General features: G+C 39.7%; 1 pseudogene; it reads left to right on the forward strand.

Annotated features, from left to right (window-relative positions):
* Window positions 1-1,346: 1,346 nt before the first annotated feature.
* On the forward strand, window positions 1,347-1,678 carry LOC132350669 (macrophage migration inhibitory factor-like; annotated as a pseudogene).
* The last annotated feature ends 11,600 nt before the right edge of the window (window positions 1,679-13,278 follow it).

A 13,278-nucleotide genomic window follows, 5' to 3' on the forward strand; every position in this document is an offset into this window, starting at 1 on the left:
TTTATTCATCTGCAAAATGGCAATAATTGTGTGTACCTTGAAGACTTATTGTGAGAATTAAAAAGAATCTCTATGAAGAACAAGTCTTAACCTTCTTGTACCTCAGTGTTTTCATCTGTGAAAGGGGTATAAAATAGTACCTATATCACAGCTAGGTTGTGAGGATTAAACAAGCAGGCATAGTAACATGTTTAGGAAAATTCCTAATACAGTATAAATGCTAATATTATTATTGTTATTATTTCTTATATTTTTATTTTACAAAGGTTTTATAAATATCCAAAGTTAATTTCCCCAACTTAAGGGTTGGAAATATTGGTTTACTGAAACTGAATCCATAGTAGCCTTCTTAAATGGGCTTAAAATGGCCATTTAAAAAAAATCACATGGTCTGCCAATGCCTCCGTGGGATTCTCTGTTCATATTGGTCCTAAATACCATAAGATTAGTGACTGTAGAGCGGTGGTTCTCAACTGGGTGATTTTGATCCGCCCCACTCCCTAATGCTAAATAACTTTGATAGTAAATATCAGTTTTAATTTGTATCATGTTCAGGGTGCATTCGGCAATGTCTGGAGTCATTTTGGTTGTCGCAACTGGAGGGGGTGTGCTCATGGCATCTAGTGAGTAGAGGCCAGAGAGGCTGCTAAACATCCCAGAATACACAGGACAGGTCCCACAGCAAAAAGTGACCTAGCCCTAAATGTCCATAGTACCGTGGTTGAAAACTCCTGGTATAGAGTTTCATGGCCAAAAAGGGAATAACAGAAGGAATGGTTAGAGAACTGGTGGAAATCAAAAATCTTTCTTACTTAGTTGCTGCTGTTTCTGCATTTCCCCCCCAGATTTTAGTTTTCAATTTGTCAGACGCCTAACAAATATGGTAAGAAAATTAGGAAATGTGACATGGTGTAGTTTAAAGAGCCCTGGAGACTGCCACTGCCCACTTGCCTCTAAATGTACAAATAGTTCTATTTTCAAAAAGTAACTTAGACCCAAATTAAGAATCTCAGAAAGATCTGTCAGAGTCCACATCTAGCACACATCCTAGAGAAACTCTTGTGTGTGTGAGCCTGCGGGGCTGTGCAGAACAATATTTTGGTAGTGGTGAAAAGTTAAGAGGCAATCTAAAGGGCCATCAAAAAGAAATGAGTAGAGAAAATAAATTTAAAAGTAAGTGAACTAGATATGTATCAGAGTGGATAGAGGTCAAACGTAATTTGAGTAAAAAAAAAAAAAACAAGTTGTAAAACAGCTTGTTAGGATACCACCATTTTAAAAATCTTAAAAACAACGTATCAGGAGTCGGTTGGTTCCTGTATCCCTGTCCTCGCCGTCCCTCGCCGTCACGCCGATGTTCCTGGTGAACACCAACGTGCCCCGCGCCTCTGTGCCGGACGGGCTCCTCTCCGAGCTCACCCAGCAGCTGGCGCAGGCCACGGGCGAGCCCGCGCCGTACATCGCGGTGCGCGTGGTGCCGGACCAGCTCACGGCCTTCGGGGGCTGCAGCGAGCCGCGCGCTCTCCAGCCTGCACAGCATCGGCAAGGTCGGCGGCGCGCAGAACCGCTCGACAGCAAGCTGCTGTGACGCCTGCGCGTCAGCCCGGGCAGGATCTGCATCAACTACTACGGCGTGAACGCGGCCGACGTGGGCTGCAACGGCTCCACCTTCGCCTGAGCGTCGCGCCCCGGACTCCCCTGCCCGCGGCCCGCAGCCTGCGCGCGGTTTTCTGCCCGCCCCGCCCCAGCGACCCCACCTACCGGGCCGGAGAAATAAACGGTGTGGAGACTGAAACAACAACAACAACAACAACAATATATCAGCAGTTCGGATTGTGTTTGGTCGCATTCGAAGAAATTTAATGACAGTGGCTTAAGCAAATAGAGGTTTATGATTTTGTCCTGTAAGAGTTCAGCTGAAGGTGATCCAGATGATGGTGGCTCCAAGAAGCCATCAGTCAGGTCCCACAAAGCGAGGGATGGGCCACTTGTACAATTAACCGGGTCTGGTGGTCCAGAAAGGGGACAGGGTATATAACATGTGAATATGTTTAATTAGTCCATCTCTGGTGGAGAGCTTGAAAATTGTTTTTAGGGGTCCTCAAACCTGCAACCAGGGTTCCTTCCCCAAAGCTCATTCTATCTTTCTCTCTTTCATCCTCAAGACGACAAGCTGAGAGCTTCCACACCACACAACGCATCCATGCGTCAGGTCCATAGAGAGAAAGGGTAGAAGATGAATCTGAACCTAATCTGAATATACCCCCTCTTACCAAGAAAATGATGGTTTTTACAGAAGCCTCATCTTCTGAACTTCTGCTTCTACCTCCTTGGTCAAATCTAGGTCACATCGTTCCCTACCCACCCCTCCACTCTTTAGCTGCACCAGAGCCTGGGAGGGGTGAATGAATAGACTTCTCGCTCACTGCTTCCTGAACAAGAGCAGGGTCCTGATAGAAGGGAAGAGGGGAATGACAATGATGAGGTGGGCAAACAGAATCGTCTGCCTCAAATAGTATGAAATGTTTAAAGGTGGGTAGTAAAGATGTAAAAACATGGTCTGGGAGAATATATCCCAAATTGATGGGAGTGTGTGCCTCTAGGGAGGGAGAAAGAATACCATTGAGTAGACGTACAAAGCAGATTTTTCCTTAATTCCTATTTTATTTATGTATTTAATATGAAAAATTTCTGAAGCAGATATGCTATAATATTAAATTTTAAAAATCTGGGTCTTCGATGTATGAATCGTTTACTCTGTTCTTTTATGTAATTTTTCTAAGTTAAGGAAAAATCTCATAACTTTTGCCAACCTACAAAATACTCGGGCTAGTGGTATGTATTCTTTGGTCTCAAGAGAAAGAGAGACATGAACGTATCTGCCCAAATAATGAGACAAGAGGGGACTGAGATGAAAATTCCAGGGAGCAGCATTCCCACCGGCCACAGAGCTGGACAGTTCTTGGAAGCGCCAACTCCCAAACCCATATTGCATATGGCTTCCCCCAGGTGCATACTCTGAAACAGTTAAACTAGGATTTAAGCAGGACCATGGGGAAATAATTTTAAGTATTCATGATTCATCTTGTTCTCAGTGAAAGTCAGCATAAAAGCTTGCATGTACAATGTTTCCAAATAGCTGACTGTCCTAACATTTTCTTTCATAAGAGATAGGTCACACAGGATACTCATACAAGAGGTACTTTTATGAAAGGCACTTTTATCCACCCCACCACCAAAAAAAAAAAAAAAAAAAAAAAAAGAAGTGTAATGAATTATTTTCCAAAGCTGATGGTTTCGGAGCATTCATTTTCATGAAAGTCAAAGTCACCGCCACTCAGTAATGAATTCCTTTTGGATGCAATTCAGACTTTCCAAGGTTACCAATTCAGGTTTTACAGAAAAAAATTATACTGGTCTGACAAGAGATATGCCTGAGAAGTTGAGGAACAAAAAGTTAAGGAAGCAGAAGGCCCAGGATGAGGTGACTGGGCGCTTCATGAGCACTTGAAGAACTTATTTTCGTGCCAAAGCAAAGAAGCCAGTCTAGAATAGGTTTTAATTTATGCAGATGAAGAAATCAGAGAAAGAAGAAAAAGGAAACTTAGTGTTTTCGTTTCACGTTTACTTGCTGCAGACTCCTGACCCCCATGACTTAAAGTGCTTCTATGAAAGAGGAAGAGCTTGGAAGGGAAGGGAGGAAGTCTGTGTCAGGGAAACTCAGAAGGTCTTCTGTAGAAGAATCCCACATCTTCCCTGTAACGGTGTCTTTTATTAATTTGCCTAAGAAAATATTGTAGGGGTTTCAGCGTGGGAAGGAAGAAAAATGAGTTTTATTTTTCCTAGCTCCATTAAATATAGAAAAGGAGACAATAAATGAAAACAGCCTGGCATAATTAATCCCAGTACCACAGAAACAATGGCAAGAGTTTTCTTTGAACAAATCTGCACAATATAAATCTCTCTTTGGGAAGAAGCTGTCAAATTACTTTAATATTCCTGAGGATCGAAGCTGTTGGGGACAAACCAGTTTAAGGCCCAGAGAAATAGAGTGGTAATTTAATCCCATTCTGATTATTCTGACAGATACTGTTGTCATCTTATGGAAGCGGCTTTGGACCCACTTCTGGGTACGGCAGGACAATTTTGCTGGTCAAAGCTAAGTTTGGAAAATTTCAGACCAATGGGAAAAAGCAAATCTATTTAGATGTTTAAGTTGCTGCTCGCTGATGGGTAGAATCATTTCATAATGCATTCCTGCCTGGGGATCTGAACCTTTGGACTTGAGCCCCTGTTCAGACCCAAAGACATGATCTTTGCCAGTCTTTTGGCCACCCTGAGTGCTCATTTCCTCATTTGTTTAAGAAAAAAAAACTTGCATCCAGAGTGGTTGTGAGGATTAAAACAATTTATGTGAAAGCATTGCATAAACTCTAAAATGTTGAGCAAGGAAGATTATCTTAAGGGTATTATAGATACTATGTTATTGGCAGAAAACTAAACATGTTTAATTTTTGTTCTGTTGTATGTTTTTTGCTTTTGTGCACAGGTCATTTCGGTCTTGATTGTGCCATTCACTAGAGTAAAACTAGGACGCCCCTTCTCTTCTTCCAGCTTTCATCTCTTCGCCTTCAAAGAGGTAAGGAGATCTAACATCCCTTCAAGCTCAAAGGCTCCAAAGGTATGTGACTCAAAGTACAAATAAAGAGCCGAATCTGTCCTGAGTAAAATCCTTGTGTAGGCAAATCTGAAAGGAGATCAACAGCATGACACTAAGTGAAAGAGCATCTTTGAGGCCCTTGAAACTGAAAAATAGAAATTATAGTAGTTGATGTTTGCTTTGGCTTCTCCAAGAAGTTGGAGAAATGAGGTCTGTATTCTTTGGAAGATTCTGATTGAAAAGAGGATTTTTATTAAGTTTTAGAAAAGCCATAAGGCAAGGATGAATTCTCTAATAGCTGCTCACACAGCTCCTGCACATTATCCCTTTCGAGGGACTGGAGCTTTGATGAATGTGGCTGTCACCCCCAGAGGTGTCATGGCCCGTATAACATGCACCCCAGATCAGCACTGCGGTTTTTCGTCTTCTGTGGAAGAGCACAGGACACACAGATTCGAGGGGAAGCTGATTCTGCTTGGTGCTGATTTTACATCTGGGCAGGTAGGTGTGCAGTTTTAAAACACAAATTACCAGGATTCTATAGATCACCGGCACTCAGGCTGTGAAGAGGCGCATATGTGCAGCAGAACCTGAGATGTCTGTGAGCTCAGTCAGGTCCGACTCAACAGTCTCGAAAGTGGAAGAAACAGCAGATCCAGAAAGACCAGCCATTGCCACTCATGCTTCTGACTCTCAAGGCAAAATAAACCGGGCTGAATGAACTTTTTTTTTTTTTTAAGTTTTAAATTAATTAATTAATTTATTTTTATGGCTGTGTTGGGTCTTCGTTTCTGCACAAGGGCTTTCTCCAGTTGTGGCAAGCGGGGGCCACTCTTCATCATGGTGCGCGGGCCTCTCACTATCGTGGCCTCTTGTTGCGGAGCACATGCTCCAGACGCTCAGGCTCAGCAATTGTGGCTCACAGGCCCAGCTGCTCCGTGGCATGTGGGATCCTCCCAGACCAGGGCTCGAACCCGTGTCCCCTGCATTGGCAGGCAAACTCTCAACCGCTGCGCCACCAGGGAAGCCCTGAATGAACTTTTTTGTCACATCTGATTCAGCAGCATACAGCTTAATGGGCTGCTTCCCCAGAGAGAAATGGTGGACATCTGCTCTTAGATATGACTGACATTTTCACCTAGCTTTTTCTCTAATGCTTTAATGCCATATATTGCTGAAGTATAATCTTAAATTTTTTGAAAAGTACTTGCAAAGAGTTAATGAAAGAGGTTGTAATCTTCAAGTAGAGATCAAGTATGTCTTCCTTCTAAGATTGTTTTTGCTGTGATGGAAATTGCTAGAATGTGATGGGCCCACGTAGTCTTCCTTTCAGCCCAGTGAATCTGTAAAAATAAATTTCACTGCTCCCTCACATGTGACAAATGAGCATCTTCTGTCCTGGACATGTACTGGGAACACACTTTAGATTATTCTGAAGGTCCATATCGTGCTTTCAAGTCTTCCACGGTGCTTTCACATGAGCAGTGTCCCACCACTTTGAGCCTAGAAATATGGCTGAGTTCAGACAGAAGCCTCTCCAGAATAGCTGCATCCTTTGAAAAGAAGACAGCAGATTATAGCCAAAATGATTACAGGTCCAGGATGAGATCTTGCAATGTTTGAGGGATCCTACAGTGGCCGTCCCACAGTGATCAAGAGCCATCACCTACAAAACGTGTTTTCAAAAAATAAACAACTTTCATTTCTTTTAAATCAGCCCTCTCAGATCTCCTTTTTTTTTTTGCATCCCCTCTTATATGTCAAAGTGTATGTTGGGAACAAGGCTGGAAACTTCAGGTCCTACACAAAACCCAGAGAGAACCAAAATGAGCTCTTCACAGGCTTGAAGACAGGTGGTAGGGAGCGAAGTTTATGGAGTTTATAAACATTTTTTTTTAAGAACCATAGATATAAATTTCCTCAAAAGCAAGGGCAATGTCTTATTCATTTGTGTCTCTCTCACATAGCTAGCAGTGGCTTGTATGTGGTAGGTATTAAAAGATATTTGTTGAGGCCATTGATCATTCATAGAGCAAAATATTATTCTACATATACCATGAGAGTCTCCATGGAGCATAGAAAGATGAATAAAACAAGGTCTCAATTCCAGAACTTCCGCAGGGGCACCATTTGGTCCAGGCTTCAAATTCACAAAAACCCTAAAACAGACACTCTTCATTTCTCCACATGATGTTATATATGCCTTCATAAAGGTAATACTGACAGGATTGAGAGCTGACATTATTCATCATACAAATTTAGATTAACCCACAGTTTTTGCAACTCTTTTGATGTTTTTTTACCTTTAAAGATTTAATTAATATATTATCCTATTTCTATGAACTCATCTATCTACCTAGCTAGCTAGCTAGCTAGCTGTCATCTATCTATTTGTCTATCATTTTTCTATCTGAAGTAAAAGATTCATGAAAGAATGATTATTATTAATGATGAACATTACAGTAAGGTGGGATCCCATGTGATTTTTACCCTCTTTTCTATATGTTTGAAATCATTGCATTGAACACATATGACTTGTGTAATCAGAGAAAAGCAACAAAATTATATTCAGTATACAAAAAAAAAATGAAATAAGATTCAGCAAATGTGTGAATGAGTAGAGTCAGTCAAAGATGACAACTTAGCTTGAGCCAAAACGACTGGAAGGACGGTGGTTTTGTAGGCATTGAGCGTTCAAGAAAAGGAGCAGATTTGGGAGAGGACACGTTTTGAATCCAGTTTTGGACATGGTGGGCTGGGAGTGCCAGGAGACCATCACCATGGAAACGTGGAGGAGCCGCTTGGAGAACAGCTGGTGCTCTAGACGTAAGGGATCATTGATGGGAGTGGAATTGCAAAGGGAGAGATTAGCCCAGATGGACGAGATGGAACTTGTACATTTAGAAAGTGAAGGAGTAGGCAGACCCACGGTTAGAAGGAACCAGTAGTGAGAGAAGATGAGAACCAAGAGGTGAGGATTTTCATATTACCATGGTGGTGGCCACAAAGAAAAGGGATTCCAGGCACCCAAAGCAGAGTGCTGAGGAGGAGGATGGCTGGGAAAGCCTTGGTATTTGGTGATGAGGTCTTTTTTAAAAATTAATTTTATTGGAGTATAGTTGGTTTACAATGCTATGTTAGTTTCTCCTGTACAGCAAAGTGAATCAGTTATACATATACATATATCCACTCTTTTAGATTCTGTTCGCATATAGCTCATTACAGAGTACTGAGTAGAGTTCTCTGTGAAAAAGACAGTGATATCACTTTTATGTGGAATCTAAAAAAATGGTGTTTAGAACTTTTTCTACATTCACACAAAAGAGTAGCTGGGCATTATATTCTCAAAGAATAATTAACATTAGGAAAACCCCAAGAAATGATAATAAATGAACAAAGCAGAATATACACGTAAATATGTAGTTTAGTTTTATAAAAAATTATAGGTATAAATAAGCACAGAAAAATAATGTACTCAACAATAGTTTTTGAACAGCTACTATGTGCTACCCGCTTGGGACACAGAGCTGAACAAGATAGGTACCCTTGACCTTTACATTTTCATTATAGGTAGGATAGACAGTAAACAAATAAACATATAAAGTAGAGATAATTTCCACTAATGATAAATGCTAGGAATAAAGTAAAGATAGTTGTGATGGAGATTATTGGCAAAGGGAAAAAGTGATGGCCTCTCTGAGGACCTTGCACTTAAGCTGGAATCCACATGAAAAGAAGGAGCCGGCTCTGGGAAAATGGGAGGTGGGAGTAGGAGTTGTCCCAGGAAAAAGCACCAGCGGGAACGAAGTCCCCAAGACAGAAAGAAGCTTGGTGAGTTCTGGGAACAGACAAACTTTCAGTGTGTCTGGATCTGCGTGGTTATTATAATAGAGTCTAAGACATGGCCAATGCCCTCCTCGGACAGCTCATAGACACATAAACGAATCATTGCATATATTATTGTAACCACTGGGACAGACACAAGTACAAAGTGCTGTAAATACACAGTAAAGGAGGAGAGTCACTCAATCTGGGAAGCAGGCAAATGTGATCTTTGAGCTAAGCCTTCTGAAGCTTTTGTGGGTTTCTGCCATGGTTGGCGATCGCTAGGTGAGAAATACTGCTAGAAGGGGGACTCTTCATAAGGAGCAGGGGAAGACATCACTGAGGCAATATAAATAGAAGCTGTTAGATTAGTAAATACAGGAGAAACTGACTAGTTCAGCCAGATCTGAGAAGAAGAGGGGAAAACTTCTGGGGACCACTGACCCATCGCTTCTCCCGTAGATTCTTCTTCGCGATCATGACAAGTGACACATCCCATCGCTCTGCGTCCATGTTGTCGTACCTGGTGTCCTCATCAGCTCTGCTGCTTCAGAGGAAACCCCAGAAATCAGTGACCCAGGACTGGGGGATGTCTCTGCTCCCAGAGCAGGTCTGTGCTCACTTTCCTGGGTGCCCTTAGGGTACAGAATAATCTTGGCTGATGGGATTGTTCTTCCTCCCCTAACCATGAACTCGGGATGGGGAAATGGGCTGCCCGTGAGAAGTGAGGAGTGAGTGGACCAAGGTGTCAGTAATGGAGTGCTGGCAATGGAGAGCATCACTGAAAAAAAAGAAATAGCATGGTGCACAAATGCATAGCAATGTAAAGGATAATGGCAAGTTTAGGGGGGCATGAGTAGTATGTTATGGTGGCAGGTGTGTGTGTGTGTGTGTGTGTGTGTGTGTGTGTGTGTGTGTATGAGTGCAGTGATTGATGGGAAAAAAGACTGAAAAGTCAGGTTAGGGCCAGCTTCTGAAAGGTCTTAAATGATTTCCTTGGGACTTTATGCTTGGTTTTGTTGAAAGCAAGGCATCACCAAAGTGTTAAATAGAAGAGACATATGATAAATTGTGCATTTTAGAACAACTCTGAATTCAGTTTGGGATATCATTATGGGGGATTAAACCAGGAGGTTGAATGACCAGTTGGGAAATGACTGCAGTCAGTGAGGCAAGAAATGATGAGACACTAAATTAGGAAGCTAGCAGTTGAAATAGAGAGGGCAGGTTAAAAATGGAAAGGAATGATAAGCAACATAACTGAAAGAATTTGGAGATCACTTAGGTAGGAAGGATAAGCAAGAAGAACCAAGGGTCAAGGATATCTCTGGTTTTAACATGGGTGCCTGAGAGGCTAGTGGTGCTACTAGCCATTATATGGAACCCAGGGAGGGGGGCATATTGCGTGTTAAGTGTGGCACAACTTGTACTCCATGTATACTGAGTGCACGATGCTTGCAGGATATCGGGGGGCGGAGGGAGATGCAAATCCAGGCACGGAGTCCAGGAAAGAGGTTGACGTTAGAGGCCAATAACTAGGTATTGGTAGGAGTTAGTTGAAACCAAGAGAGCTGATGAAATAATTATAGCTTTTGACCCAGCTGTTAGCTGTCACTCAGGTCATATGGGAGCCCTTGAATACTAGGGAAGAACACTCGTTGCCAGAAGGTAGAAACAACCCCCAAGATCCCAGAACCACAACCATCTGAATTCTCCAGCTGCGCACTTGGTAGAAACTGAACAACACCTTCCACAGAGAAAACATATTTTGTCTTGCAGATCCAATTTTCCTTGCCCGAAATTCTTAGTTTAGATACAAAGACTATATGATATCCGACATATAGTTGGTTTAGGAATTTTTGTTTTCCTCACTAATTTGATCAGATTTGCATATGATCCATTTGATCACTTATCACAATCAATTATAAATTTAGTAAATATTTGGCAAAAATCTAAAAAGTTTACATAAACAAATTAGATGGGCTGTAAATATTGACTGGGAAACAGATGCACAGATTCTTTCTGAAGTTTTCTCTTTCAGGGTTCCTTTAGTTCTCTCTCTCTCCTGGGGAAATCAGCTTGACTATGTAATTCAATGTGAAATTCCACTATGGTTTGTCTTCCTCTATGGTTTTCACACTCTGTGGAGTGTGAAACTGTCAGACTGCCTCTTGTAAAGTGGTCTCCATGGTGTTCATCAAGACCCAGTGAATCATTTTGGTCAGTTTGATTTTTCCAGGTTCTTTTAGATCTATTCATTATTTCATTTCCTAAGGTTTAACACTTTGTAAGGCAAGCAGAATTTGATATGTTTTAAACCTTTGATTTATCTAAAGCATCCTTAGTTATAATGGCAAAGTCTTTTATCTTCTTGGGTGAAAAAGAATGGTGTGCTTTTCCTTTATTTGCAAAATGATATCAGAGTATCTGTACATAGCAGCAGGCTCTATAAGTTGGTGAGATTTCTTTTTGTTAATAATTATCTTTAAAATTACAAAAGTAATGCATACTTAAAACTTTCAAATTATAGAAAGCATTAAGGTAAAAAAAAATGTGGGGCTGTCCATGATCATTGGAAATTCAAGCATCATTTCCTCTATTTCTAGCCACCGGACAAGGCACGTATAACATTTATAAAAAGAGCTCACCTCATGGTTTTCTTCTTTACTTTGATGTAATAAAGTATCTAAGTGATTGTTCCTTAACAGCATTTATGGACCTACTTCAGTCTCTTTAAAAGCTACATAGTATTATGGAGTATAGATGTTCCGTAATTTAATAATGACCCTATTGATGGAGACTATGCTGCTATTGTAGAAGATACTGAGAAAATACTGCTCTGAACAGGCTTGTATACATATTTTTGCACACATTTATCTGCAGGATACATTCTTAGAAGTTGAATTGCTGGGTCAAATGATAAATGTATCTTTAATTCTGACTGATATTGCCAAATTGTCTTCCAAAGGATTGTTCCAATTTACATCCTCACCACCAATGAGTAAGTACGCCTGCTTCCCTTGATCCCCTCTAATACAGCATTCTAAAAGTTTTTTGAATCTTTGCCAACCTGCTAGTTGAAAAATGGTATCTTGTGGTTTAGTCTGGATTTGAAAAATGGTATTTCATTGTGGTTTGATTTCCATTTTCTTAACTATATCTTTTGCAGTAAATCATATATGTAACCTCTTTTGCTCCTTTTTCCGGTGGGTATTTTTTTTCTTCTTATTTGTAAGTACTGTTTGCTCTGAAAACTAATGCTTTGTTACATTTGTTGCAAAAATATTTACTGTGTTTGTTGTTCAACTTTTGAATTCACTTACAGTATTTTCAAGATGTAAAATTTTTAGTTTTACAAGTTGAAATATATGAATCATCTACGGTTACTAGTTTTATATCTTGCTTTGAAAACATTCTCACCATTGCAATTGTAAAAGCAAAGTTCTCTGTGTTTTTTATTTTTAATGTTTAATTCTTTGATCCATCTGGAAATGCTTTGGATACAAGGATTGAAGTAGGGATCCAGTTTGATATTTTTCAGACCTGAAACCACTTATAATAGTCTATCAACCCCAGCCCCATGATTTACCATGTATCAAAATCCTTATGTATTTCAATTTATTTCTTGACCTTATTCTGTTCCATTTTTCTTCTTGACAGAATCAGATTCTCTTGCTTATTGTAGCTCTTTAATATGTTTAAATATGCTGAAAGCACTCTAATTTTTTTCTTCCTTTTAGTATTTTCTGGCTATTCTTTCATGCTTATTTAATCATAATATATGTAGAATCAGCTTGTGTAGTCATTAAAAATTAAAATCTTATTGATTCATTATGGAGATGGTATTAAATTTATAGATCAGTTTAGGAGAAATTGATAATTTTTAAAATATCAAGGCTTCTTACCACTCCCCAATAGAATATGTCTTTCTGTTTGTTAAATTATTCGTTGATGGTCCTCAAAATCATTTTAAAGTTTTCTTCACACGAATCTTGCACATTTCTTATTCAGTTTATTCCTATGTAGTTTATGATGCTAGTTCATATTATAATGGAAATCTCTTATTCAGATATATATTCTATGTGATGTTGGTTTGTGTATAGAAAAGCTATTGATTATTGTGTGATTTCAGATTATTTGTAATAGTTTCTTAGGTTTTTCTGTGCTTTTCCTGCATATTCAAGACTCAGTCTTCTAGAAGTAAATGATAAATTTGGCTCCTCCTTCCTAATTTCTTTACCTCTCATTTCTCTTGTCTGAGTGCACTGACACCTTTCTCCAGAAAAGTAGATAATAGTGGTGTATTCCTGATACCTTTTGCCATTTAGAAATTTTAAATCTTTACATAAGAAAATCTGTCATTCTTTTCTTTGATAGCTTCTGGGGTTTATATCTTGATTTGGAAGATATTTCCCACTCCCCAAATGCTAAAGACACATTCCATATTTTCTTCTAATATTTTATAGTTTTCACTTTTACACTTAGATCTTCGATCCATCTGGAATTTATCTCTATGTATTGCATGAGATAAAAATCTAACTTCATTTTTTCCAGATGGTTTGCCGAATATCCCAACATCATTTATAAAATTGGTCAGTCTTTCCTCACTAGTTTGAAATGCCACTTTAGTCATATTCTAAGTAGATCAGTTTTCTTTTTAAACCAGAGCTTAAAAAATAAATAAACTGAATTACAGTAGAGAACAAAGACAGGAAATGCAGGCAAAAAACAGACATTAAGATAAAGTTGTACACAAACTATTTAATGTATATAATATAATACAAATGTCATTC

The sequence above is a fragment of the Balaenoptera ricei genome, chromosome 16, assembly GCF_028023285.1.
Source record: "Balaenoptera ricei isolate mBalRic1 chromosome 16, mBalRic1.hap2, whole genome shotgun sequence".
In the NCBI taxonomy this organism is placed as follows: domain Eukaryota; kingdom Metazoa; phylum Chordata; class Mammalia; order Artiodactyla; family Balaenopteridae; genus Balaenoptera; species Balaenoptera ricei.